The sequence below is a fragment of the Corylus avellana genome, chromosome 4 (assembly GCF_965113065.1).
Source record: "Corylus avellana chromosome 4, dhCorAvel1.hap1.2, whole genome shotgun sequence".
NCBI classification, from domain to species: Eukaryota; Viridiplantae; Streptophyta; class Magnoliopsida; order Fagales; family Betulaceae; genus Corylus; species Corylus avellana.
Window position 1 is genome coordinate 12985818 of NC_142493.1, and position 24185 is coordinate 13010002.

General features: G+C 36.2%; 2 pseudogenes; both read right to left on the reverse strand.

The window, feature by feature from the left end:
• Nucleotides 1–20804: 20804 nt before the first annotated feature.
• Nucleotides 20805–22123, reverse strand: LOC148586337 (uncharacterized; annotated as a pseudogene).
• A 175-nt stretch (nucleotides 22124–22298) lies between these two features.
• LOC148586338 (L10-interacting MYB domain-containing protein-like) lies at nucleotides 22299–23349 on the reverse strand (annotated as a pseudogene).
• Nucleotides 23350–24185: the final 836 nt, after the last annotated feature.

Here is a 24185-nt window from a genome sequence, read left to right on the forward strand (position 1 = left end):
ACGAACCGAGCTTGCTTCGTTTAATATACGAGCTAGGATTCGTGTTCACGAAATGCTTCATTTAATATTCGAGTCAAGCACGAGCCGAGCTTATGTGAGCCGAGCCTGAGCTTACTCACGAGCGGCTTGCTCACTTAACAGCCCTAGATGGACCTGGAAAAACTTTCTCAACAACACCTTGAATCATACAGACATTAAAGCATTCCAGATCATCTTGGGGTAATTTCAATGCATCAAATATTTTAAATTCTATCTTCTCACCATTTACCTTCATACTTACAGTACCCTTTTTCACACAAATTTTTGTATCAGTAGTTCTCATAAAGGGTTTTCCTAAGATGATAGGCAAGGGCAATGGCATAGGGGATTCTTCCATATCTAACACAATGAAATTAGCAAGTAAAATAAATTCACCTACCTTTACCAAGACATCCTCAAGTATACTTCTTGGTCTTTTGATGCTTCTATCTGTCAATTGCAAGGTGATAGAAGTTGGTTGAAGTTGCCCCAAATCTAGTGTCTCATATACAGTGTATGGCAGCAAATTGACCCCTGCTCCTAGATCCAGCAATGCACGCTCAAAAAGATGGTCTCCTATCATGTAAGGAATGGTAAAACTACCTATATCTTTTAGCTATGGTGGTAGTTTTCTTAACAGCACCGCACCTACCTCCTCTGTTAAAGCCACTGTTTCATGCTCCTGAAACTTCCTTTTATGAGTGCAACTGTCCTTTAAAAATTTGGTGTATGAGGGAATTTGTTTAATTACATCTAATAAAGGAATGTTAATCTCTACTTTTCTTAAAGTCTCAAAAATGTCAAGAAGTTGTTTTCTTTCTTTGGCTGTACTAACCTTTACGGGAAGGGTGGTGCATTCACCTTCTCCATTTTACTTACCTTGGATGTTGAGGCTTCATCTGGAGATGCTTGAGCTATCTCTTCAGTTCCTATGATCTTGCCATTTTTGAGAGTTGTTACAGCTTTCAGTTGTTGGTGACCCCTTTGATTGGGTATTGTTTGGGCTGGAAATTCACCCTGCTTTCTTTCACTCAGCTCCCTGGCCATTTGCCCCATTTGTGCTTCCAGTTTTAAGAGAGCATGACTAGTCTGTGCATTGACTTGTCTTTGATCAGTCATGAATTGTCTTTGTTCAATCATAAACTCTTGTTGCGAAGCCATCATTTGTTGTTGCGAATTCGCCAATTGGAATACAATACTTTTTAGGTCATTCTTCTTTGACTTCTGAACTAGTTGGACTCCTTGTTGGGATTTCCTCTACTGCCCTTGAGGGTTTAGAACATTCTTATTGTTACTCCATGAGAAATTAGGGTGGTTGCGCCACCCTGGATTATAGGTGTTGGAGTATGGATTGTTCTTGGGAAGTTAATTTTTCTGTCCCACATAGTTTGCTTGCTCCTCATCTATAAATGAACACATAGGACAAGTCTCAATGGTGTGATCAGAATGGAAACATATGGCACGTACCTCAATTTGTGCAGTTTGCTGAATGAGTTGTGCAAATATCCACCTAAATTAATAGGCAAATAAATGTATGTTTAACTCGCAAGTGCACAAGATCAAAATAGTAGTATAAAATGCAAGTACGAGATCATTTCCACTAGGATTGCCGTAAATTATGCTTAAAATAAATTCCGTAATTAAAACAAAACAAAGATTGATTTTTTTTTTTTTAGTTAATAAAGATCTAGGGCTTTGATAGCCACCATTAATCATGCTCAAATAATATAACAATATGCCAATGCTCTAATCATATTATGAATACTTAAAGTTTGTCAACCTAAGGGTATGGGAGAGATGTTCTGAGTAGTCATGGCTTTTACAAGCATATCTAATCTCTCAGTCATGGCAGCCATTTGATTTTGAACTCCAACGTTTGTGTTGACTTCATACATGCCCTTGATCTTTACTCCTTGGATGAGAATTGTTGGGAGTGCTCACTTAATGTCTCAAAGAGCTCTATGGGTTCCTCACTACTCTTTTCCATCAGCACACCTCCACAAGCTGAATCAACAATACCCTTGTTAATGTCATTTAAAACTTTGTAAAAAGCTTGTACCTAATCATCTTGAGATAGATTGTGATGTGGACACTTGAGAAGCAGCTCATTGAAGTGTCCCCATGCTTCGAAGAAAAGGTCTCCATCTCTCTATTGAAATGATTGAATCTCCCTTCTAAGTTGCCTTGTCTTTTGAGTTGGGAAAAACTTCTTTAGGAACTTAGTGGCCAACTCTTCCCAAGTATGAATGGAATCTGCAGGCAAGGAATTATACCACAACTTAGCATTATCTTTCAAGGAAAAAGGAAAGAGAACTAACTTGATTCCCTCTGGAGTTAGGCCCTGGAGGTGCTGAAGCTTGCAGAGATCAAAGAACTCCCTAAGGTACAAGTGTGGATCCTCAGTAGCTGTGCCCTTGAAGTGAGTCAAAGCATTGAGTATTTCCGGGGATACATAGTAATTGCCTTCTGCCTCTGGTTGATAGGCGATGCATGATGGCTAGTTGAGGTTTTGCGGGATGAAAGACTGTTTCATGGGTCTTCGTGTTGGCGGCGGGTTCTCTAGAAGATCTTTCATTGTTTCCTCAACTTCTTCTTCTTCTTCTTCTTCTTCTTCTTCTATGTTGGGGTTGTCTCTAGGCCTCTGTCGAATGGTGTGTCAATCTCTGGATCGATTGGAAGGATGGTTGAATTTTTGGATAGAAGCCCTTGCATGAAGAAGATTGGGTTCATCAGTTATAGCAGCTTTAGTGCTGATAAGTGCCAAATATTTTATATTTGTACCACTTTATTTACATTAGTTAATTCTTTAGTTGTGTAGTTATTTAATGTTTTGTGTTTTTAGTATTTTGTAGGTCATGGAAGAAAAACTACAGCTTTAAAGGGAAAAATGCAAAGTTTGGAAGAAAGCATACTTTGAGAAGACCTAGATGATGTGGTTAAGTTTAACCAAATCCAAGAAAAGGTTAAATTGGATTAAAGATCAGATTAGTTTAAAGTTCAGATTGGATAAAATTTCGGATTGGATTCAAATTCAGATTCTGCACACGTCTCAGTATTTTGACCATAACTTTCCACTCAAATATCGGATTGAAGCGATTCAAGCAGTATTAGAAAGCTAACTCAAAATAATACAGTTTATTGTGAAATAGGATTTCCTAATTCAGATGGTTACTATGCCAAAATCGCCCCGAAATTAAATGACACAAATCTGGACGAATCCTATTTCAATTTCAGACTTCTATTTTGACTAGGAGACAGACCTCCGAATTATCTTGGTTTAATAGGGCTTCTAGGACTTCCCTATGCCTATAAATAGACTTCTTTACATTCAAGAAAAGATATAGAATTCCAGAGAGCAAAATTCTACAGTTTTTCTCTTTTTAATTTAGGTTTTCATTAGATTTAGGTTTTATTTTTATGTGGAGCTAAATTCCCAACTAAGGTTGGGGACGAAGCCTTACCAATGAAGAACATCAATACTTTCATGTAAGTGTTAAGTGCTAAAAGATTCATATTTTTAGCCCTTAACTTACATGTTTTAATCCTTTAGTTTTAGTTAATTAGGCAATTTTAGTTCTTTTATGTGTTTTCTTTGATTTAGTAGGTCATTAGAAGAAAAAGAAGCAAATTCAGAAGTTTTGGACTTAAAAAGAGCAATTTTGGATTTTGGAAGGCTCTGGTAGAACGATTCATCACAGGGGAGCTACGATCGAGCGCACTACAGGTGACGATGGCACATTACAAGGCAACCACAATCGAGCGCAAGCACAAGAAGGATCGATGACAAACCTACGATCGATCGCACACGTGCTGTGATCGAGTGCACCCGTGCATGATGGCCAAGACAGCCGCCAGCCTTAATAAGGAAAGAGCAGTTTCTAGGGTTTTGTAGCTTAGTGCGAACTAGGGCTCAAACCCTACAATTTTTAGGGGTTCTAGAGTATTCCTAAAGGCCTATAAATAGTCCCTTAAGCCTCTAGATTAGACACACTTTTGAAGGAGAAGAATTGGAGCTCTTCAAGTTCAAGTTTTGGGTTTATTCTTTTCCTTTCTTTTGTTTTATTTTATCAAGATGTTTAACATCAACTCTATGTGTAACTAATTTATTTAGTAGGGCTAGATTGAAACCCTAATTATGTTTAGTTGATATTCAATATTGGCGCCCTTGTGATGATTTTGTTGTGATATCTAAATTGATTAATTCCTGTTTCCATGAATTCCTCATATGTGTGTGCCCGATCAACATATGCATGCGATATGGACTAGTTAGTTAAATCAATTTGGATGATCGAGTCCTGGGTTTAACATAAGTAACAAAAGTAATCCACACCGGGTTCTTAGGTTAATAACCATGGGGAACCGGGAGTATACACCCATGCCTTAGGCCTCATGTGTTTGTCGATTTCCAAAGAATATATGCTTTCCTAAAGAACAACTTAATATACACCCATACTAAATCCTTTAGAAAAGAAAAGAGTTAGAGTATACACCCATGCCTAACTCGTTGCTTAGGAAAATCTATAGCTTAAGGAGTATACACCCATGCCCTTAGGTTTACAAACATTAGATATACATAACATGATCAAAACATTGGCATATTGGCATATTATCTAAATAAAATTAGTGGTGGATATCAAAGCCCTACATTTTTATCATTATCAACTTAAATCCAATCTTTTGTTTTATTTTACTTTGGGAATTTATTTTAGACAAAATTCAGTAATCCTCGTGGGAATGACCCGGTATTGCACACTATAATACTGTGTTGACCTTGTGCACTTACGGGTAAAACATCCAATTATTTGCCTATTAATTTAAGTAGATAATTGTGAACAACTAGTTTTTGGTGCCATTGCCGGGGATTGTGGCGAATTTTGTTTAAAATTATTTTCCTTTAGTTGTGTTATTTTAATTTTCAATTTTCAATTTTGTTTTTATCAAAAATATTTTCTGTTGATTCGTAACTTTTTCGGTTTTCTGTTTCAGGTTTGCTGACTAGCATTCTGTGATTGCGATCGAACGTCAGTCGAGTGCGATCGAGCGCACCAACTTGTGATCAAGCATAGTTCCAGGGAGCATCCGGACCAGCAGCACTGAAGCTGCTTTGACTGAAGAAGCAATTCAATTGATGCAAGGTCGTCAATCACAAGATCCAACCGTCATTCCACTTGATCTTGAAATTGAGTGGATAATTTGAGAAAGACCTAGAGACAAAGAAGAAGAGTAAGAAATTGAGAAGGAAGATTTGCAAGAGAATCCACCAATAGTGCCATGACCATTAGAGGCAAATCCACCACCGATGCAAAGACCGATGAAGCAGGTATTCGTTCCAGCAAACCTCCATCAACCCGCATGCATAGCATATCAACCGAAGGTGGAAGGCAGCTATTATATTTCTCCTCAAATCCTCAATGCATTGACTCATTTCAGGGGCACAGCTACTTAGGATTCCAAACTTGCATCTTAAAGAGTTCTTTGATGTAAGCAAGTTGCAGCACGTCCAAGGCCTAACTCCAGAGAGACTCAGGTTAGTTCTCTTTCCTTTCTTTTTGAAAGATAATGCTGAACTGTGGTATAATTCTTTGCCTGCAAATTCTATCCATACTTGAGAAGAATTAGCCACCAAGTTTCTAAAGAAGTTTTTTCTAGCCTAAAAGACAAGACAACTTAAAAGGGAACTTCAATTGTTCCAACAAAGACATGGAGATCTTTTCTTTGAGGCATGGGATCACTTCAATTCCTTGCTTTTAAAGTGCCCACATCACAACATCCCTCAAGATGATCAGGTACAAATTTTCTATGAAGGTTTAGATGATACTAACAAAGGGATGGTTGATTTAGCTTGTGGAAGAGCACTTAAGGAAAAGAGTAGTGAGGAAGCAATGGAGCTTTTTGAAACATTAAGTGAGCATTCCCAACAATTCTGCTCTAGAGGAAGGCGAGGATTAAAGAGCAAAGGCATGTATGAAGTGAACTTCAATGGGGGATCTCCAAATTAGATGACTGTTGTGGAAAAGAAGTTAGACATGATTGTCAAGGCCATGACTACTCAGAAAATCTCACCTCTTGATGTGCAAATTATCTACCTAAATTAATAGGTAAATAATTGTACGTTTTACGTGCAAGTGCACAAGGTCAAGATGGTAGTATAGGGTGCAAGTACATGATCATTCCCACGAGGATTGGTAAATTATGTTTATAAGTAAATTCCTATTTAATTAAAAGATAAAATTCAATTGTCATAATTGAATTCAATAAAATAAGAGATAAACAAAAACTAAAAAGGATTAGGGTTTTGATATCCACCACTAATTATATTAAGCTAATATATCAATATGCCGATGCTCTAATCAAGTTATGTCTATCTAATATTTGTCAACCTAAGGGCATGGTGTATACACTTTAAGCTATAGATTTTCCTAAGCAACGAGTTAGGTGATAAGTGCCAAATATTGCATATTTAGACCCCTTTATTTACATTAGTTAATCCTTTAGTTGTGTCGTTATTTAATATTTTGTGTTAGTTTTGTGTTTTTAGTATTTTGTAGGTCGTTGAAGAAAAACTACAGCTTTAAAGGGAAAAATGCGAAGTTTGGAAGAAAGCATACTTTGAGAAGACCTAGATGATGTGGTTAAGTCTAACCAAATCCAAGAAAAGGTTAAATCAGATTAAAGTTCAGATTGGATAAGATTTCGGATCGGATTCAAATTCAGATTCTGCACACGTCTTAGTATTTTGACCATAACTCTCCGGTCAAATATCGGATTGAAGTGATTCAAACGGCATTAGAAAGCTAGCTCAAAATACTACAATTTGTTGTGAAATAGAATTTTCGTAATTAGGACGGTTTCTATGTCAAAATCGCCCCGCAATTAAGAGACACAAATTTGGACGAATCTTAGTCCGATTTCAGACTTCTATTTTGACTGGGAGACAGACTTCCGAATTATCTAGGTTTACTTGGGCTTCTAGGACTTCCCTAAGCCTATAAATAGACTTCTTTGCATTCAAGAAAAGACACACAATCCTAGAGAGCAAAATTCTACAGTTTTTCTCTTTTTAGTTTAGGTTTTATTTTTATGTGGAGCTAAATTCTCAACTAAGGTTGGGGATGAAGCCTCACCGATGAAGAACAACATCACCTTTATGTAAGTTTTTATTATTCTGATTTTATTGGGTTTTTTATTTCAATTGTTTTACTTTTAATCAATTGTATTGATTGATTCTTGGATATCTCTTGTGATTCAAGGATACATGTGATGATTTGAGATAATTTCATATGATTGATTGCTTGGCTTTTAACTCATAAAAATTGGATATCTCTTGTGATTTATTCTACGGATACATCTGGTGTTTCAATTGAATTTGGATTCCTTTTGTGATTTGGTCAATGAATGGATACATGGAATGGTTTTGATTAATTCTTTGAAGCATAGTAAAACATATCTATGATTTAATTTGTGAGAATTTCGGATTAATATTGATGAACATAAAGTATGTTGTTATGATTTGGTGAGTGTGAATTCCCAAACCTTAGTACCTTTATCCTTAGATTTACTTATTTTATTTAGTTTATGTTTATCCTTTAATTTTCAAAACTCAAAAATCAAAACCCTTTTGGAACTAGATTAGGATTTAATTAGTTTAGATATAAATTGCTCTTTCAAAAATACAATTCTCTGTGGGATCGACCTCGCACTTGCAATCCATTAAACTACAATCGAACACCCCCAAACTTACATTTTGATAGTCCCTTAGCAAAACAAAACGAAAAATAAAATGAAAGCAAGAAACATAAATCTTCTTTCGTGGGAGAGACGATTGCATTTAGCATATGCAATAAGCCTTTTAAACCCCTAGGCATCCCTAGTGGACGAGTGAAGTCTCGTGAGGGCTTAACAGGAATGATACCCACAAACATTGTGCACTATGTTGTTAACAAGAAAGAAGTTTCACATGAACCATGGTTCTTATTCATGAGCAAACTTAAAAAGACAAACACCATCATAATAGTCAAAAGGAAATCCAGAATCAAATCACTCATAAATGGACAATTTAGACTTCATATGTTCTGAAATGTGTAAAGTGTAATTAGCATATAATCATGAAGCTTTCTGCTTAAACTCAAGACAAGTTCCATAAAATTTGTAAGAATCCCTAACAAATGAAACAACCAAGGCAAGATATGCATTTTTTTTCTTTTTTTTCTTTTTTCTTTTTTTTTTCTTTTTTAAAGAGGCTCTGCAATGACTAACTCCCTTAAGCTTTCTAATTGACCCATGTAACAAGTGTTAGGCCAATGACTCCCAAGCCAGGTGGCTTTAGGGCACTAGATGTAAAACATCTCTAAGGGCTTAGTAACTTAAGTCAAAAAGGCTACGAAGCCAGACTAGCCATATCTTAAATCAATATTGAATTTCACACCTTTTGACACGAACACTCAATGCTTAATGAGGCAAGAGGTCCGGTTACTCAGCGAAAAACTCAACATGATCTTTCTTTTCTTTTTCCTTCTCTTTTTATTTATTTATTTATTTTTTTATATCTTGCAAGCCAATGGTTATTCATCAATAGGTCATCCAACAAATCTCAAAGAGAACAAGCTTAAGCTTAAACATCATACCTCACAGAAAGCATGCTAATGTGCTCATGAAAATTTACCTCAAAACAAGTGAAATCTCTTTTACCCAAAAATAAGTCAAGGGACTCAGACTCCTAATGACATAATAATTTGTTTAACCCTTTAAGCAAGCTAATGAAATGCAAATCACAGTTACAATTTAGCTCAAACTTGACAACAACATAGCACAATTATTTTTTTTTTTTTTTTTGTTCATTAGGCATTGTGTATACTCTAACTCTTTTCTTCCTTAAAGGATTTAGCATGGTATATACTAAGTTGTTTTTCAGAAAAGCATATGTTCTATGCAAATCGACAAACACACGAGGCCTAGGGCATGGTGTATACTCCCGGTTCCCCATGTTGATTAACCCAAGAATCCAGCGTGAATATCTCTTATTACTTATGTTAAACCCAGGACTCGGTCATCCAAATTGATTTAACTAACTAGTCCATACCACATGCATATGTTGATCAGGCACACACATATGAGGAATTCATGCAAGCAGGTATTAATCAAGTTAAATAGCACAACAAGATCATCACAAAGGCGCCAATATTGAAATATTAATAAAACATAACCAGGGCTTCAATCTAGTCCTAAATAAAATATAAACTACGTAATAAAGATAAAAGGTGGAAGAGAAGAAAAACCCAAACTCCTCTTGATGCAGCCTTCAGTTCCTTTCCAGAGCTTGTGCCTCTTTCTCCATACCTATGCCTAGAACCTAAGAGGTTTATTTATAGGCTTTAGAAGTCCTTGTTACACAAGTAAACCTAGAAAATTTGGAGTTTTAAGTCCAAGTCCAATTAGGATAAAGAAAACCTAAGTCCAAATCGGAATAGGATTCGCCCAGAATTGCGGTCTTGACTTGCGACACGATTTTGGCCTTGCGGCGCTCCGAATTGGGAAAATACTAGGTTACAATGAATTATAGTATTTTGAGTTATCTTTCTAATGCCGCTTGAATCACCTCAATCAGATATCTGAGTTGAAAGTTATGATCAAAATACCGAGAGGTATGCAGAATCCAATTTTGCCTCCAATCCGATTTGACTCCAATTTGGGAAATTCCGAATTAATCATTTTCTTTATTTGATTAAACTTTAACCATGATTGGCTAAGCTTAACCATATCTTCTAGATCTTCCCAATTTGCCCTTTAAGCTTGTAATTCTTCCAGAAACGCTTTATTTTCTTCCAAAAGTCTAAAAAAAAAGAAAATACAAAAAGGAAGTAAAATGACCTAATTAACCAAAACCAAAGGATTAAAATATGCAAGTTAAGGGCTGAAAATATGAATATTTTAGCACTTATCACCTCTGCAACAGGACACACCAATCCAGGTATGTGTTATTTGTTCCCATTTACAACACACCACTGAGACGTGTCCTTTATCTCCATTTGCATAGCAAGAAGAGGTGAATTATGTGAGATAAAACAATTATCTCCACAAGAACAATCCGTACTCCAACACCTACAATCCAGGATGGTGCAACCATCCCAATTTCTCTTGGAGTAACAATCAAGGACAGTAGAAGGGGCCCCAACAAGCAAGCCAACCAACTCAAGAGTCAAAGTTGAATCAACTGGAGAATATGATACATAACCTGGTGAATTCACAACAGCAATTTGCGGCTGATCAAAGGCAATTCAACAAACCTTAGTCTCTTATCTCTTAGTTTATTTTAATTAGTTTATATTTGTCTTTTAATTTCAAAACCAAATTCAAAATCAAAAACCTTTTGGAACTAGATTAGGATTTAATTAGTTTAGATTTAAATTGCTCTTTCAAGAATACAATTCTCTATGAGATCAACCTCGCACTTGCAATCCATTAAACTACAATCGAGTCGTGCACTTGCGAGTTAAATAAATTTGTACAACAAAGCTGAATGGTGAGACAATAGAGTTCAAAATATTTGACGCAATGCAATTACCTCAAGACGATTTCAAATGTTTTGATGCTTGTATAATCCAAGATGTTAGTGAGCCAGTTTTGCAGGACCCACAGAAAGATCCAGTAAAAACTCCTCTCACTCATAAATTCACAAGTCAGGACACTGGGCCAGTCTATGCAGATGTTACTGAGGACATCAGTGGAGCAAAGCAACCTCTTCAAGCCTATCCATCATATTCAAGTACCAAAACAAAGCTGCAGTTGGCTGAATGGGATGAATTGAGATATGAAGCAAATGAGGACACCAAGCTCCACAAGAAAAGACCCAAGGACCATCATCACAAGACACATGTCAAGAAGGAGTTCTATGTGGGACCATAACTGTTGACCTATAAAGAAAGTCCTGTACTTGCACCACCAAGGGCACTTGAGCCACATTCTGTGGAGCTCAAGTGCAGCTCTCCACACTAGAGATATTACAGTTACTAGTAGAAGCGTTTGAGCAGTCTAGGGCTTAAGCGCATCTACTCAGAACAGTGGTACTAAGGCCACTGAAGGCGGTACACTTTTCCATTTTTATTTCCCATCATATCAATTTCTTTACTTTACATGTGTTCTCACTTATTCTTTGTGTTTCTTTGTCATTGTTGAACATTATGCATTCAAAAAAAAAAAAAAAATTTGTTACTACGATCGATCGCAACAAGTATGCGATGGAGCGCCGTAATCAAATTTTAGGCTTGTACATTATGTTAGTGCGATCGAACGCACCTTGCGTGAGTTCGAGTGCACATCACCCACTCACGCACATCCTTGCACGAGTGCGATCGAGCGCACTTGGACAGCAGGCCACGTGACCTATTTTAGGTCACTCTCTCCCCCATTCCCCCTCACACTCTCATTGCGCCGTACAGTCCCTATCACTTGCACACACACATTCACACGCGCATCACCACTTTTCCTCATCTCCACCGACCTTCAACCACCACCACCGCACCGCATCTGCACTTGCACGGCCCCATTCTCCCCTACGGCCACCACCATCATCTCATAACACACACACATCACCCATGAATACCCCAACTCCGTTAACCCCCTACCTCCAATTTTTTATCATTCTTTGCAATTGTGGGTGTTCAACCACCCACATTGCCTCTCTGTGTTGGGAATTTTTTGTTTTTTGCAGGGGTTTTGAGCAGTGTTGCTGTGTTTTACAACTTTGATCATCACAAGTGCCAACCAAGTGTTCAACAGAAGTTCCCACTCAAGCCCACCATGCCAAGAACTCGAGCTTCGTCCTCTCGGGAGTTCGATACCCAAGCCATTTCTCCCCTGCCCACTTTTGAGGAGCGGGAGCTGCTATTTGAGACTACTTTCACCATTCACGAAGACTTCCGAAACCTTGAGCCGACTCAATGGGCGGTCGCTAAGTTCAAGCGACAGGGGCTCACGAAGCTTTTCAAGCCAATCACCTCCACTGCCTACCGAAAGCTGGTGATCGAGTATGCCCGCGTGTCCCATGATTGCGACAGACTAGCTGCCCTCTCTTCCAAGGTGCAAGGCCAAGCTATTGACGTGACATGGGGCCGACATTGCTGCTGCACTTCAATGCAATGATGACCACCCTCCAGAAACAGCATACCTTGCCGAGCAACCGCCCAGATTCTATGTGGCGGAAATCATTGAGGACATGTGCCAAGGGCAATATGCTGATGCCTATCATAATGCCGGCAGCTGATCCAGGCTACCTCAACAACTTTGGTTTGTAGACTCCATATTGCATAGTATGCTTTTCCCTTGGGGCACAAAACTCAGAGGCGGGATCAATTTCTCCAAACCCTCTACGCCTTCCATAAAGATGCCTGGTACTCTATTCCTGATATCATTTGGAATCAAATTCACAAATTTTGGAATGAAGTGCACATTGGAGGAGCTGAGTCCACACACTCATGGGGGTTGCCTTTCCCATTCTTAATCACCTACATCCTCTGGAAGAAAGGCATCAAGGGCACCGCAGCTAATGAGTTAGTCACTACTACTCCCATCTTTGGCATCCACCAATGGAACAAGAGCTACTCTCACATGGCCCGGGGACCTCCAACACTAATAGCTGGTGGGGAAGAAAGCGAGGCTGAGCCGATGGCAGAAGATGAACCGGTAGCTGAGCCAGCAGCAGCGAAGGAGGAGGCCCCAATCATTTTTCATGCAGCACAGTACTGCTCAATTAGTGAAGAAATGGCGGGCCTTTGGAGAGAGTTAGCTGACCAAAGAAGAGAGGCTTGGGAGGATAAAGTTCTAATGGATCAAAGATTAGCTGCCTTAGAAGAATTGATGCAGTCCATTCTCCAACGTTTGCCACCTCCCGCTGGATCATCATCTTTTGGATAGCATTGAGCAGGGGCCACCGTTTGGCTGAAGACATTAAACTTAGCGCTTATGGGAGACACCCTATAGTTTATCTTTTTTATTTTGTTTTGTTTAGTGTGTTTTCAGTTATTCTTTTTATTTATCTTTAGTTTTGTTTCGTTTTACTTGCTTTTGTGTTTTCTTATTTTATAGGGACAAGTGTGCTTCAATTTAAGTTTGGGGGTGTGCTATGAGCCACGCTTTCCAAGACTCTGTCGTCCATTTCCCGGGTACACTGTTTCCTTAATTTAGACACATTGGGGATAATGTGTCATTTAAGTTTGGGGGTATGGGCACACATGTTGTTCACACACACTTTGTCCCAATTTCAAGTTATTTGTTTTGTGTGTTTGTTTGTTTGTTTTTTGTGATGAAAAAAAAAAAAATAAAAATTTATGCATGTTCATGTTTACCCTAAAATTTTAGTTAATCTAAAAGAATTGTGGCTTGAATTCATCAATAAGCTTAAAATTTTGAACACATGATCTGATGAGTGAATCTGTTAGTTTGGTTACTTGTTTAGGACAGTTGAAAAATCACATGTTTGATCTGATCACACAAGCACATTAGCACATAATTTGTGAGGTCTGATATGTGTGTTTCGGTATCTTGGATGAAATTGGATGATTTACTAAATGGACACTTTGGCATATATATGTTCATGAAAAAAAAAAAATTGATCATCGATAGGCTTTTCACTGAGTAACTGGACCTCTTGCTTCAAAGCATTGAGCGTTCACGTCAGAAGGAGAAAAATTTGGATTTGATCAATGTCATGGTTAGTTTGGTTTTGTAGACTTTTTGACTCGAGTTAGTAGGTCCTTAGGGGTGTCTCTACATCTAAGCCCTAAAACCATCTGGTTTGGGAGTCATTGACTTAACACTCGCTACATGGGTCAATTAGAAAGCTTAAGGGAACCAAACATTGCACAACCTGACCAAAAAAAAAAAAAAAAAAAAAAAAGAGAAGAAAAAAAAAGAAAAAAAAGAAATATGCCATTGTTGTTCATTCTAATAAAAATTCCAGTGAATTTTGAGATATGGAGACATTACATGTTGGAAAGATTTGGAAGCCTCATAATTTTGTGCTAGTTCACTTCACACTGTTTCAAACTTGTGATGTTTTAGCATGTCCTTTATAAGTAATTGAATTTTGAGATTCCAATTCATTGTGAAGATGGAGTTCATCTTTTTAAGCTTGCTAATGAATGAAAATCATGATCTTGAAGTAATGCTTTAATTTTTGGAATAACATGAACTGTGTATGATGTTTGTGGGTAACATTTCTGGAAAACCCTCACGATACTTCACTCGTCCTTTAGGGAATGCCTAGGGGTTTAAAAGGCTTGTTGCATATGCTAAATGCAATCATACATCCCACGAAAGATAGATTTACCTTTTTGTTCTCTATTTTTCATTTTTGTTTTTAGTTTTGTATAGCTAAGGGACTAGCAATATGTAAGTTTCAGGGTGTGTTAAGTGCTAAAATATTCATATTTTTAGCCCTTAACTTAAATGTTTTAATCCTTTAGTTTTAGTTAATTAGGCCATTTTAGTTCTTTTATGTGTTTTCTTTGATTTTGTAGGTCATTGGAAGGAAAAGAAGTAAATTTAGAAGTCTTGGACTTAAAAGAGCAATTTTGGATTTTGGAAGGCTCTGGTAGAGCGATCGATCGCAGGGGGGCTGCGATCGAGTGCACTACAGGCGAGGATGGTACATTACAAGGCAACCACGATTGAGCGCAAACACAAGAAGGATCGATCGCACATGGGCTGCGATCAACCGCACCAGTGCATGATGGCCAATACAACCGCCAGCCTTAATAAGGAAAGAGTACTTTCTAGGGTTTTGTAGCTTAGTGCGAATTAGGGCTCAAACCCTACAATTTTTAGGGGTTCCAGAGTATTCCTAAAGGCCTATAAATAGACCCTTAAGCCTCTAGATTAGACACACTTTTGAAGGAGAAGAATTGGAGCTCTTCAAGTTCAAGTTTTGTGTTTATTCTTTTCCTTTCTTTTCTTTTATTTTATAAAGATGTTTAACATCAACTCTATGTGTAACTAATTTATTTAGTAGGGCTAGATTGAAGCCCTAATTATGTTTAGTTGATATTCAATATTGGCGCCCTTGTGATGATCTTGTTGTGATATCTAAATTGATTAATTCCTGTTTTCATGAATTCCTCATATGTGTGTGCCTGATCAACATATGCATGTGGTATGGACTAGTTAGTTAAATCAATTTGGATGACTGAGTCCTTGGTTTAACATAAGTAACAAAAGTAATCCACTTCGGGTTCTTGCGTTAATCAACATGGGGAACCGGGAGTATACACCCATGCCCTAGGCCTCATGTGTTTGTCAATTTCCAAAGAATATATGATTTCCTAAAGAACACCTTAGTATACACCCATGCGAAATCCTTTAGGAAAGAAAAGAGTTAGAGTATACACCCATGCCTAACTCGTTGCTTAGGAAAATCTATAGCTTAAGGAGTATACACTCATGCCCTTAGGTTGACAAACATTAAATGTACATAACATGATCAAAACATTGGCATATTAACATATTATCTAAATATAATTAGTGGTGGATATCAAAGCCCTACCGTTTTATCATTATCAACTCAAATCCAATCTTTTGTTTTATTTTACTTTGGAAATTTATTTTAGACAAAATTCAGCAAATCTCGTGAGAATGACCCAATATTTGCACAATATGCTGCTGTGTTGACGTCGTGCACTTGCGGGTAAAACATCCAATTATTTGCATATTAATTTAAGTAGATAATTGTGCACAACAGTAAGTCTTTATTTATCTGATTTTATTGGATTTAATATTTCAATTGTTTTACTTTTTTTCAATGTGTGGAGTGATTCTTGGATATCTTTTGTGATTCAAGGATACACTTGATGATTTAAGATAATTTCACATAATTGATTGCTTGATTTTATTTGCTTAAATAATTGGATATCCCTTGTGATTTGTTATATGGACACATTTTATGTTTCAATTAAGATTGGATATCTTTTGTGATTTACGGATACATTTGATGATTTAATTGATATTGGATTCCTCTTGTGATTTGTGCATTGAATGGATACATGAGATGCTTTTGATTAATTGTTTGAAGCATAGTAAAACATATCTAAGATTTTAATTGTGGAAACTTCAGATTAATATTGATAAACATGGAAGTATGTTGTTATGATTCGGTGAGTGTGAATTCCTAAATCTTAGTATTTTATCTCTTAGTTTATTTTAATTAGTTTATGTTTGCCTTTTAATTTTTAAAACCAAAATTCAAAACCCTTTTGGAACTAGGTTAGGATTTAATTAGTTTAGATTTAAATTGCTCTGTCAAAAATACAATTCTTTGTGGGTTCGGCCTCGCACTTGCAATCCATTATATTGCAAACGATTCGTGCACTTGCTAGTATATTAAAATTTGCACACTAAGTGCTGCTGTCTGGATTCTCCTTGGAAGTGCGATCAATTGCTACTTGGCGTGCGCTCGATCATAGTAGTTCAGTGATGTTGTCTGGACACTCCTTGGAAGTGCACTCGATTGCTACTGGTGTACGCTCGATCGCAAGAATAGAACGTAGAACGCCGCAGACGTGAAACAGAACAGAAAATATAAAAGATGATAAATTTTTGGATTTATTTTTTAATAAAAACAAAAACAAACAAAATTGAAATTAATAAATTAAAAATAACAAAACTAAAGGAAAATAATTCTAAACAAAATTTGACGCAATCCACAGCAATGGCGCCATAAACTTGTTGTGGCCTTGTGCGCTCGATCGCAAGTCTGTGATCGAGCCTTCTTCTTGTGTGCGTGAGCGCACGCCCTGTGCTTGCTTCTTGGCTTGGACCTCTCTGAAAGTGTGCTCGGGCACAGGTTTAGTGTGATCGATCACACTGTCAGAACCTCTAGCTTTTCCTAAATTTGCTCTTTAAGCCCGATACTTCCAATAATGCTTCATTTTCTTCCAAAAACCTATAAAACAAAGAAAATACAAAAAAGAAATAAAATTGCACACACTACAAAACTAAGGAATTAACAAATATAAATTAAGGGGCTAAAATATGGATATTTTAACACTTATCAGAGTGCACGGCGACGATGTATCGCATATCTTGAAGGCCTCGAAGAACGCACAATCCATCGTGTTGAAAACTGTTATAACAAAATCTATCATATTTTTTGGTTCGTATCTGTGAACAATGTTAATTTATCGATTTCATCATGTTTATAACATCTTTTTATTCTTATCAAATGAAATATGGCATGTTATTCTGATAATACATATAAGAAAATTGGAAAATATAACTCAACCTCTCATTAAATACACAATGTTATTTAATGACTTTTGTAGCTGTTATTTTTTGTGTAAATGCATAATAAATTCTTGACTAAACATGATTTTTGTCATCACTCCCTCACTTTTTAAAAATCAAGGTAGCTTAAACTTTTCCACAAATTTGAAAGAGCTCCCTTTTTCGTGTTTTTGGTCCAATTATGCGATATTTGTTAGTGTCATATATGCATTTTTGTAACATCACTTTAACATAATATATTTTTTATTTTATTAAAAATTAAAATCTTTTAAAAAAATCTTAAAAAAAAGAGTCACTTAAGGCCATCTCCATCACTGGGTGCCTAGTGGTGTGAGTGCCCCCTTAGGGGTGGTCGGCGAGCCACCCTCAAAGGTAGCTTGGGGTAGCCAGCTGTGAGAGCATTCTCAACAATGTCCCTATAAGTGGTTCCCTTCTTTAAATTTAAGAAAAATGTCAAAAAAGTCACAAAAATACACCCACAGCAAATATCCCCATATGTTCCCTAAACGCTACAGTGCAACCCACCCAATACATCCAATGCATTATTATAATCATAAAACTTGATAATCGCTCTCCTCTCACCTCTGTTCTTCTTCTTCACATAGCCCTACAATACTTCTACCCCTACCCTTCATCTTTTTCTTTGTTCAAGCAATTTTCCCTTCCCTTTGGTTCTTGCACAGAGAGAGAGAGAGAGAGATAGCGCTAGAGGAGGAGAGGGGGGAAGCGGAGAGCTCATTGGAGGATTCGACGATAGAGATTAGAGAAACCCCAAAATATCTCCGAACTATTATCTGGAAGTTCTTCAACATGCCCAGCCCAACGTTCTCGGCAAACTTCCATCACGCAAAATCTCTAAATACCCTACAGTCCTATCTCCACCAACACATCTCTCTCAGACATAGTTCTCTACAAAGAAATCGAGTTTCAGTAAGGAAGCCCCAAGAGCTCAACCTTCCCAAATTGGAATTGGCAGAACTAGAATGGTTGTTGGGTCTACTACAGCTGCTAGGTCAACCCATTGGCAAGGAAGAAAGGTTCCAGATTTGTTAGTGTTGGAAAAACATAAACATAAAAACATAGAGTTCTATGTGTGTACCTTTCTTCTAGAACTCACAAATAAGGATCTTTGGTAAGTGTTTTACAATGTATAGTGATGCCTCTCACGTACATATTTCAAAGAACTCAATGGTGGTGTTTTATTACAAGAACAAAACACATATGCCCACAACCTAAATGCTATTTGATGGAGAGTAGAAGACAGAATTGAGAGAGATTCAGAATTTCCAAGTCTGAAAATGATTGAATGAATAATCTTATGTTTTAACTTCCATCCCATAGGTATTTATAACCAACCAAGAGACACAACTATTGGTTATGGAAGTTACTAATTCCAAGAGATACAACTCTTGGTTTTATATGGACCAACTCCACTGTGGGTATATTGAGGTCTAACTACTAACATCTCCCACTTCACACAGTGAGTACAGGCTAACCATACGTCTCTCATATTTATACATCTCTCTTATCAATTTCTGACATCATTCATACTTGCAAATAGGTCGTGTGACTGTCGAGCACACCTGTAGAAATATTGGGAGCACTACACTAAGTCTTGTTAGAGACTAGCATAACAACATCCCTAAAAAACAAAACAAGGTCTCGTTATGCCTCAGACTCATTCGGTCACATTGAATTAAACATCTCGGATCCTTCATGAATTTAATTTTTCATAAATATGCCCACTGACTGTAATGTATTCACGATTATGTCGCAACATTCAGAAGCGACATAACCCATCGACTGTAAATACAAAACGTGAATGTGTTACCAAATAATCTTCCCTCCCCCTCATGTCACTTAGCTTAGGTTCAACCGCTTTCCCTGTCATGTCTCTTCAGACCGCATCATTCATGGCCATAAACAACATGCTAAAGTAGCAATCGCTAAATCCTATTCCTCACAACATAGTCAAAGGTCACATAGGGCATAATTGGGGTCTTAGTAATGACCCATAAGGCTCGCACGATGAGGAAGAAGGGATCGACTCACTCACCTCCATTGTCAGTCGTACGAACACATGTAGTATGAAATACATGGTACGGTGGAGTTCTCTTTCCAAAAGAGTGTATGTCTAAGCTCAAAAACATCATACAAATCTTAGTCTAGTCGCGACCCAAGCACCTAACCTGAGTCCTCTATTTGCTCGCCACCTTAGGCGCCAAATTAAGGTCTCGCATCTGGCTAATCATCGGCTAAATGGACTGTGGGATATCCATGTATGGTCCTATAAATGTGTCTCACCTTAGCACCAACTAAGGCAACCTTATCTTAACTTGCTCGCTATCAAAGCGCCAAATGACACAATGTCTCATCTCTACCTTACTGCCACAACATTAGAGGAGATCGCTTGTGTGAGAAAGCCGATCTAAACCTGTTGACATATTTTCTTCACCAATACTAAACATGGCTCATACTAAACAATATGATAACATAGCATAACTAATCAAAAATCATTTATTCAATATTTATCGGGAGCAAGTACTAGAAACTTCCATATAATAACTTAATTCAAAAACAATTCTAACATATCCTCAAAGATCATAACAAAAAGGAAATCTCCAAACATAAGTGTGGCATCAAACATCCAAATTGAATCCAAACATATAAACTAAGTAAACAACGTTGATCATCTCACGACGTATGTCCTCATATCCATAGTGCCACAAGTACAACAACCACTTCACGTCTAAAGCCTCAAAGATGTCTCTCACAATATCCTCTTCAATTACAATTCGTCTCCCTGACATCTCGGTCTAATTCCTGACTATTTGTGATACACAAAAGTGTTCCACGGGCAGAAAAAAGATCAAGTGTAAGTCCACCACTTAGAGCCTGTTTGGGATTGCGGTGAAAAATAGAGCTTTTGCCTGTGAGCTTTTGTCAAAAGTGCTATTACTGAAAAGTTGTTTATATGTTTGGTAACCACATGTCTTAAGTGCTTTTTTGATGTTACTAATGTTTGGTAACAAGACAAAAAAAAAAAGTGCTTTTAGTTGAAAAAATGACAATAAAGGACATGTAATGATTTTTTTTTTTTTTTTTTATATAGGCCGAAAAAAAATCATTATGTGACACCAAATATATGTCATTTTACGTAAAATCATTACATGTTTTTCAATAAAGGTCTAAGGTTGGTAATGATTTTTTTTGTTTTTTTTTTTCCATTTTATACCAACCTTTTTATCTAAAAATGGTTAATGTTAGCTTTCACAAGTAAAAATTATTTTGTAATTGTTTATGTAACAAAACGTCAACATATTCTTTCTTCTTTTTTTTTTTTATATAAAAAAAAAATTATTTAAATTATTTAACACTTCAAATTAATTAACACACTTTTTAACACCACAACACTTAAAAGTATTTAAGACATAAAAAAGAACAACATTCAAGGAAATCCTTACACCATTTTAAGTAGTTTATAAAAATAAAATAAAATAAATAAAAATAAAATATTAACGGGTCATAAGTAGATTAGCAATATGATCACGCTCAATGTTCATAGAATTTTCATATGATGTCTCTGATTGTTGTATGCTTGACTCATCTTGTGCTTCGCCATCGCCTATACTGTCAGTAGGTAGTAAATCCTCATCATCATCATATGGTTAAAACTTAGCATCCTTTATTGCATGCTTCCTAATGAAGTTATGAAGAGCCATAGACGCCACCACGATTTTCACTTGTTTATCATAAGGAAAACTCGGCATGCAATGCAATAACTTCCACTTATTTTTTCAAACTCCAAATGTTCTTTCAATAGTGCATCTAAGTGATGAGTATGCATGATTAAAAATTTCATGCATACCCCTCGATTGGCTTTCGCGACGAAAGTCTAGTAAATGATACCGTTCTCCTTTGTATGGCCCCATGTATCCCTTCATATGAGGATATCCTGCGTCTACCAAGTAATACTTTCCTACAAAAAATATACGAATAACAGTCATAATTTTTTTTTTTCATGTATAATTCATAATTGTTATTTTTATTAAATACAAACCTCTAGGTGAATGTGGAAATCGCAATTCTACCTTTCGAATAGCTTCCAAAAAAATGCATGTATCATGTGCAGTACCTTCCCATCCAACCCAAACAAAGGTGAAACACATACGAAAATCACAAACAGCCATAACATTCTGAGTAGGAGTCCCTTTTCGACCAATATATGGTATTTGGTTTGATGGAGAAATTTTAACTGGCACATGGGTTCCATCAATGGCTCCAATACAATCTTTGAAGTATGGCCAATACCGCTCATCATCATGAATTTTTCTTGGAACATCCCTAAACTCCCTATCAATAGGATTAATAATGTCAACCGCCATTCTTGAAACAGCCCTTAAAACATGAGAAAAATGGCTACTAACTGTTTCTCTTGAATGTTGAAACCTTTCTTGCATTATCCTATTCCCAAACCCATGGCCTAAGTAATCAAAAACATAGCTACCAACTCTTCAATAGTTAATTTCCTAGTGCCTCTTAAATGATATTTTTCCTTCAACTCTTTATACAAGTAAAGGAATACGTGTATTTCCATTGTGAAATTTTGTTTGCACCTATCAGGATTACCTTGTACAATCTCCATAACCCACTTATAACCTATTGGAGAAGAGGTCCTACAAGGTTCCTTTGCAATATATGGCATATACTAGTTCTCAACAAATTCTACTGCTGCAGCTGCTAGAATAAAAACATCATTTTCATTTTCATTTTCCTCTTCACCATAATCACTATCACTTGTATCATCTTGAGTGCTATAATCACTATTGTCCATGTCTGTAAGGAAAACAAATAAAGAAATAAACACAAAATAAATATATAAGCACCCATAAAAATAAGAAAAACATCATCCAAACATAGTTATGAAATATTATAATATACTCACCTTAGTACACAAATCATAACAAAACAAATAGTTCATAACAAAACAACATTAAAAAATAACAACATTAATCCATGCTACGATGGTTAATTTCTCTATTTCCCATTCGCTTGATAAAGTCAATCTGCAACCATGGCTCTTTAATAGTCACAAACATCTCTCTATGTGATCTCTTAAGAAATACCTTTGTTGCAAACTTAAGGATATCAATGTCATTTTCTCTTTTAGCAATCCCCCGAACAACATCCATGACCTCTTCAATATTACATCCAGGCTTATCGTAGCTCTTAGATGTCGCTGTATTCTTACTTTCTATTACATCACAAATACGACTCAAATGTTGACTAACAACTTGAACTCCTTTCTTTCTTTTCTTACATTGAACCGCAAGACCAACCTTCTTATTTCCTTTATCCCGCGTATCTAAATCAACAGGAATATCATCAATGCCATGTGTATTGAGATTTAGTTCATCATCCAAAACATCTAAACCTTCTACAACATTGTCATCTTCATTAAGCATTACTTCTGCACTATCTATGAAACCAATATCATTAGGAACCAACCCTATGGATGGTGCCCAAGATCCCTCCCCAGTGGTAGTTATATCTCTAAACAATATCTCCACCTTCATAGCATAAGCCAAACCTGTTGTATGAAACTTGGTTGCTTGTGGAACTTCCTGTATTTAGGTATATGTAAAAATCAATAATAAACATTTGTGCAAATCATTTAAACAAAAAACAAACAAGTACAAATATAATACCCGCAATTTTTTTCCCACCAATCATTGGGTGCATCAATTGTCTTTTTCACCGGATCCCATCCAAGGCCAGTTTCCTTCCCTATCAATCTCTTCCAATGTTCCACTCTTTTTTCAAACTATCCCACTTGTTCTTTAGTTGTTTATAGCAATATTGTTTTCCAGTTTTTTCATTAAATTTATCTATCACATTTTTCCATCCTGTCCTATTGAAATGTGTTCCTGAGTGGTTACCAGCATGAATCTCAGTAATACATATGTCAAGATAATCTTCTAGCATTTTTTCAGTTCAAACTACTTTCTTTATCTGAGTATCTGCCGTAGCAGCAACGTTGTTTTGACTTTTTTTACTCATTTTGTCACACAATAAATAATCTGATAAAATTATAAATAAAAAGTGTGTTAAACACTATTAACAATTAAAATTTTGTTTAAATTGATCAATTGATAGAATGAAAAAAAATCATATTTACATAAATAATATGCATATCCATCAAACAAAGGGGCAATATCAAAAAATAATGGAATCAAATTTTTGCAATAAAAAAAAAAAAAAACATTAAATAATTCACGTGAATTAATTATTTTCTATGCCATTGTCACTTTCCCCTTTCATATATATATATATATATATATATATATATATTGAGCATGTTTCAGAATCAAGTGTTGCAAAGGACAAAAACATGAGTTGGTGGTGAGAGAGAGAGATTATATATATAAAATGAAGTTGCTGGAATCAAGTTTTGCAGGACTGTTTTTGCTTAGAAAAAAAAAAATTAATCGCAAAGATGAAGGCATGACTCGGTGGTGTGTGTGTGTGAGAGAAAGAGATTACAATATATATATATATATATATATATATATATATATATATATATATATATATATATATATATATATATATATATATATATATATTGAGCATGTTTCAGAATCAAGTGTTGCAAAGGACAAAAAGGGGGTGAGAGAGAGAGAGAGATTATATATATATAATGAAGTTGCTGGAATCAAGTTTTGCAGGAGTGTTTTTGCTTAGAAAAAAAAATTAATTAATTGCAAAGAAGAAGGCATGACTCGGTGGTGTGAGAGAGAGAGAAAGAGATCACAAAATATCTCTGCCAAATCTCTGTGGTTCACAGAAAAAAATAAAATAAATAAATAAATTAAAAATTAAAAATTAAAAAATTA